This window comes from Bison bison, unplaced genomic scaffold (genome assembly GCF_000754665.1).
Source record: "Bison bison bison isolate TAMUID 2011002044 unplaced genomic scaffold, Bison_UMD1.0 scf7180017864498, whole genome shotgun sequence".
NCBI lineage: Eukaryota > Metazoa > Chordata > Mammalia > Artiodactyla > Bovidae > Bison > Bison bison.
In genome coordinates this window covers 3,731,256-3,737,599 of record NW_011495057.1, presented here as the reverse complement: position 1 = coordinate 3,737,599, position 6,344 = coordinate 3,731,256, and the positions used below count along the sequence as shown (strand labels likewise).

Genomic DNA, 6,344 nt, shown 5'->3' with positions numbered 1-6,344 from the left:
GGGACAGGCCGAGCGCATTCGTGCGAGAGCTGAGAGCTGCGCCGGGCGGAGCCCGCCGCCGGGGGCAGCCCCGACCCCGGCCCAGGTGGGTGGGCGAGTGCCGGCGCCCGGGCGGCCTCGCTCCGGGGCGCCGGGGAGGGGGCGGCCGGGCGGGATCGGGGGCTGTGAGTGGGTCCGAGGAGAGTTGGACGCGAGCGTACGGAGCGCGGCCGCTGGCGCCTGGGGAGGGGTGCGCGGAGCCGGGGACCCTGTCCGCCGGGCCGCGGTGGGTTTGCAGTGGCTCCCGCGGGGAGAGCCGCTGGGGTCAGGGGTGGGGGGGGGACTGTAGTGGAAGCCCCTTAAACGGGTATTTTTCTCGGCTCAGTATTGGTAGTAGGTCAAGTAGGGCCGGAGTGGGAGGAGTAAGACAGTGAAAGACATTGTTGTCCTAAATAACCTTTTCCAAGTTAGTGATTTTTTCGTTTGTCTCTGCCCTGGCTGACATTGAGATGAACTTAACCGTACGCTGTTCAGAGGCTGCTAAAATTCCCCGAAAAAAAACGGAGGAGGGGGAAATGCTGGAGTGGATTGAGAAGAGAAAGGGAAATCATACTGGGGTTGGGGAGCGGAGAAGTGGCTTTTAACTTTGTTTTGATTAACGATTTTTGATTACTCATAAGCTTTTTTTGTAGCCTAAACCAGTGGAGTCACGTTCTGCAGCATTCATCGCATGTGGCTAGTTGTTTTGTGTTTTCTGTTGTGCGGGGTTTTTTGGGTTTTTTTTCTTTTTTTCTTCCTGGATTTGGAGGGAGGGTGGTACTGGGGAAGATGCCAGAGAAGAGCTTCTGCAGCTTTTGAGAGTTATTAAAGCTATTAAAAGTTTCTTAATTTTAATCAGGTTCAAAGACAAAACGAAGGCATATCATTTAGAAGACATAGCATTGCTTAGCAGGAATCTTTTGCAGAAGAGAAAAATGCTTGAAATGCGTGTTGGTGGAGTAATGTGTAGGCTAGAATCTGGAGATCTAAATATAAATTTCCTTTTCAGTTTGAGGACACATCAGAGTTAATCTCCGGGCCAAATAATGTTTGATTTTGACCCGGAAGCTGTTGACTTTGGCAAGTTAGCTCAGCTTCAATTGAGTAGATATTTAATCTGATCGTGAAGACCTGAGAGCTATTTTAGCCTTTGTCACAGTGCGGCTTTTACTAGATTGGGGGCCTAATGGGATTTGTATCACTGTGAATATAATGGCAGAACTCTAGGCTTCCCTCTGTAGAAGCTCTTTAAACGTTAATTTCAGGGGATTTCTGTGATGGTGAAAGTGGCCCACATAATCTCCCTTCCCTTAGTTGTCTACTGTGCATAATGGGGGGGGGGGATTAAAAAGTTTATTAGGTTTTCCATATTAAAAGCAAATGCATCTACTGATAATCAAGGTACTATATAAGTACAGTTCAAGCACATTTTAAATATTGTACATAATTTGCAAGATAATTGTGCAGCATCCTATTTTAAGCTCTAGAGTTTTTTACTTTGTTATTTACATTTTCTTAAAAAGGACTGTGAATTGTGATTACGTAGTTATGATTGTTTATCAACTCCACGAAGATTGTAAGGCAACTTCTAATTCCTTTAAAAAGTAGAAGTTTAGAATTTTTATTCAGTCTACATTATTCCTGGGTTTTTAGCTTGTTGTGTATACAATCCAGAAGTATACTGCTGCAAACTTATCTTAGAAGCAGCTGGGACATAATTAAATGCCAAGTTTATGTACCATTAAGCTGGTTTTCATTTTGATAACTTTTGTGAACTTTTTGAACAGAAATACATCAGGTTTCTATTAGTGTGAAGTGTGTGGTTTGTGTGTACTAGCCTTGCGATGCTTGGTGTGATCAAGACTTACCCTGATGTGTTTTTGTATCTCACACTTATAACCTGCAGACAGTTCCGTTTGTGTTGTTTGCTGCCATTTTCTTATCAGAGGATGTGCAGTGCCCAACTTCTACTCTAGCTAAAGAATTTTGAATGAGTTATAGGTATACATAATTTTCCTCTCATTTTTAACTTCAGAGTGTTAAAGATATAACCCCTGTACATCTTTCTAATGATCCACGATGGACTTGGTATCTGTTACTTTATGCAAAATCTTCTCTTTAGTTCAGTAAGTATTTACAGAATGTTTACCTTACCAGATACTGCTGTACCAGTCTGTCTCCATAAAACTTAAGAGATTACTGCAAGAGCCAGATGACTGGGCTCTTAGAAGAAAGCACAACATATCCAGTGGAAGAGAAAGGGATGAATTCCAGCAAACAGTTCATTAAGACTGGAACAGAGGGGGATAAGTAAAGAGAAGTCAAGGCTAGATGAATAGAAGCAGAGTCTTCTTGAAAAACTGTAAAACATACCTGAAGACTTTGGATCATTTGGGGCAGTTAGAATCACTGAAAGATTTTAATCAGGGGAGAGATTTAATCAGATTTGTTCCTTATGAGAAGGATTAGAGGGCAGGCCTGAAAGCAGGGCGGCCAGGTGCAGAAACTCAAGAGAGAGATAATCAGAGTCTGAGCCCAGCTGGTGGCTGTGGAAAGGAAGATACAGAGCAGAGAGAAGGAGGAGACTTTGAGATAAACAAGATGACTAGGAACCGATCATAGATTGGATAAAAGGAATGAAGCAGGTGGAGTCAGATAACCTTAGTCTCAGGGCGTAAGTCGTGGGCTAGGAGGAGTCTGACGCAGAGGGTAAAGGGGAGGATGAGTTCACCTTTGAACACGCTGACACACAAATAAGATCCTCCTGACTAGTCCAGGAAAAACTTGGGAATCTTTAGATTGGGAGTCACCTAGGTTTTACATGGTGATCCAGGCTGAAGAAGTAAACATCACTTAGGAGAAGTGTCCCTTGAAATCAAAGGATTGAATTCTACCTCTGGAAGAGAGCCAGTGGAACGGACTGAGGAAAAGCAGCCTGAGAAGGCAGAGTCTTGACCAGGGAGCCCAGAGGACAGGAGGCGAGGAAACAACTCAGACTCATCTGTTAGATTTGGTAGCCAGGTGTCTTTGATGAGGGAAGTGTTCAAAGCAGGAGAGCATGAAGCCTGGCTGCAGTGAGCAGAGGATTGAGCGGGGAGTACAAAGTAAAAATGATGAAGATAGATTGGGATTCAGTCTCTGTAGACAGTCTGTGGATAATTACACTTTTGTTCCTTTCTTTCAGTCCTTCACCTCTTATATATTTTTCTTCTTGCTGCCCTGGTAGGGCCTTCTAGACAATGTTGAAATAGAAGCCCAGATGGTAGGAATCTTTGTTCGTGCGTGGTAGGTTTTTTTGGCCTCAAGGCATGTGGGATTGAACCTGTGTCTCCTACGTTGGAAGCGCAGAGTCGTCACCACTGGACCACCAGGAAAGCCCCTGCCCCTAGTGTTTAAAAGGAATCTAATGATTGCCTGTTAAAATATTTGGTGCATACCATTTATAAGATAAATGAAGTTCCCTCTCATTCTTATATTGCTGAGGGTTTTTTAAATCATGAAAGGGTGTTAAACTTACCAAATGTTCATTTATCAAGAGAATCATGAGGTTTTTCTTTTATTTGTTAAGGTGGCAAGTTCTATTTTTAGATTCTTTTTAGTGATAAACCATCCTCGTGTACCTGGAATAAACTTAATCTGGTCAAAATGTATTATTTTCAACATTAGCCTCAAGTTCATTTCTTTCGGTTTTTAGCATCTGTTTATAAGTGAGATTGGTCTGTAGTTTTCCTTTTTTGTTCTGTCCTCATCGGGGTTTAATATCAAGGTTACACTGGCCTCATATAATGAGTTCAGGAGTGTTCCGGTTTGCTGTTCTCTGAAAGAGTTGTATAAAATTGAAATGGTCAATTCTTTTAAAATTTAGTGGAATTTTCTTATAAAACCAACTTTGTGAATTTTTTGACTGCTAATTAAATATATTTAATGGTTATAGTGCTATTTTAGTTTTCTTTTTCTCTTTGGGTCAATTTTGACGCATTATATATTTCAAGGAATTTTACCTTTTCCATTTAGGTTTTGAAATATGTTGTTGTAAGGAAGTTCTTAATATCCTTTTATTGTCTTTTTCACCTATGTTTGTTATGTGATTATATATTCCCTTTTCTAATCTTTTCCCATTTTTTCTAATATTTGGCCATTTCCAAATGAATTTTTGTCTTTGTAAGCTCAGACTCATTAAGGCTTTGATTATATTTCAAAGAAATATCTAGCTTTTATCTAGTTCATCTTTTTCTTTTAAATTTCTATAGTTATCTCTATCTTTTATTCTTGAGTATCTATACATTTATTCTGTCTCCTTAAAGTGGATGTGTTCAAAATTCTTTTCCAGATTTTAAGTTGTATGTTTAATTCTAGTGTTTTCTAATTTAGTGAATATATCACGGTTAGCTTTATCCATTATTTTGATTATTTTGTGGACTTGAATGAAATATTTTCTAGACTTCATCATTCCAGATGAAGGGCTGCTAATGTATGTAGAGTTTAGTCGCTGAGTCGTAGCTGACTCTTTTGCCACCCCGTGGACTGTAGGTGCCAGGCTTTTCTGTCTGTGGGATTCCCCAGGCAAGAATGCTAAAGTGGGTTGCCATTTCCTCCTCCAGGGAATCTTCCTGACAGGGATCGAACCGCATCTCCTGCATTGGTAGGTGGATTCTTTACTGTTGAGTCACCAGGGAAACCTATATGTAGAATAACACCCTCCTAATATTTAAAATACCTGAAACTTCTGGAAGGTTTTGGTGACAGTTTTTTTTTTTTTTTCTCTTATCCAACTTTCCTTGTTTTCATTGCTTGGCATTTCTGTCCATTTCTCTTCCCCACCTCATTGGTCACTTTCTTTCTCTTTCCCTCTCACCACCTCTTTTGTATCCCTAGATATTTTATGCAGTGGAAGAAGGATGACCGTCTTCCCTTCCCCTCTTCCCTACTTTTTTCTTCTGTCTCCCGAGCTTTCTACCCTCTGACCCCCACCCCACTTCCATACCTGGAGAATTCTTCCATTAACTGCTTCCACATAGTCTGTCTTGTTCCTTCCTTCTTAGAACCCTGGCTGCAGTGCAAAGGAGGAAGATGCCAGTAACTTGGGTCTAATTTCCTTTAGATGCTCAAAGGTTCATCATTCTGTATGTCATGATTTTTATTATTCCTTAGGCAGTTCAACTGACAGCAAGGTTAGGGAGAGGATAGGGTAGGCCTAGGGAGGTGGCCTAGATAGTGGAGTATGAGCTGCTGTTACTTAGAGTCCTGAAATGTGGTCTCCAGTGTTAGTGACTCAGGACCTCACATTCCTCCTGTGTAACAGGGTTATTGACATAGATGCCTTCTCTCTACTTCATGAGTTAGTGTGAGACTCAAATAAGATAAGCATAAACCCGTCGGTCCTATGTAAGAGAGCCTTCTCATGCTTATTTTTCAGAAAAATGTCTTGAAAGGATTTTGTGCTCAATTAAGGGACAGAGAAGTGGCATAAAAGTGGTTTGTGGCCTGGGGTGTTAGATCAGAGAAACCCTGGTGGGAAGAAGCAGGTGGAATGACCAGAGCCCAGGAGCTGTGCTCAGCGATCCAGCAGGATTCATAGGGAGGCCATCGTCCTCTGGGGTGGGGAGCTCACAGCCTCCCTGGCTGGAGACACAGGCGCGCTGTTACATGTGGCAGCCGGATCCTAAACTGCATCGATACCATCTGTTCCTTTACCTGTGGTTTTATTTGATGCATTCAGGACACTGTGCCTTTGTGAGGCACTTGAGAAATCACCCTGCACTGAAAATGTTGATATGAGGGAGATTTTGTTGTTCTAGGGTCTAAACAACTGCATTACAAATGAAGTTTGGGGATATAATTCTCCTTAATAAAATTTCTTAGAAATGATTTAAACTTTCAGAATTTTCTTCACTTATTTTTGTTACTTTATTTTGTGTTATGGATGAATTGTTTAAAATCACCAGTCAGTAGGCTCAGTCTTAGATTGTAGAGTGTCTCCTTTGGTGCTGTTAAGGTTTTATTGCGGGCTAAGGAAGACTCTTGAGAGTCTCTTGGACTGCAAAGAGATCCAACCAGTCCATTCTAAAGGAGATCAGCCCTGGGTGTTCTTTGGAAGGAATGATGCTAAAGCTCAAACTCCAGTACTTTGGCCACATCATGCGAAGAGTTGACTCATTGGAAAAGACTCTGATGCTGGGAGGGATTGGGGGCAGGAGGAAAAGGGGACGACAGAGAATGAGATGGCTGGATGGCATCACCGACTTGATGGACGTGAGTTTGAGTGAACTCTGGGAGATGGTGATGGACAGGGAGGCCTGGCGTGCTGCGATTCATGGGGTCGCAAA

General features: G+C 42.1%; 1 protein-coding gene across 5 annotated transcripts in view; it reads left to right on the top strand.

Annotated features, from left to right (window-relative positions):
* The window catches only part of OSBPL1A (oxysterol binding protein-like 1A), a 234,197-nt gene that overhangs the window by 110,802 nt on the left and 117,051 nt on the right, over window positions 1–6,344 (top strand). Inside the window, exon 1 of one of the 5 annotated variants that reach the window (XM_010828931.1) lies at window positions 3–85. The exons of 3 other annotated variants lie outside the window; for them this stretch is intronic. The gene's annotated coding sequence lies outside the window, so the exon portion shown is untranslated. Of the gene's footprint in view, window positions 1–2; window positions 86–6,344 lie in introns of those variants that run through there. One more of the 5 variants, XM_010828932.1, reaches the window with a different exon arrangement.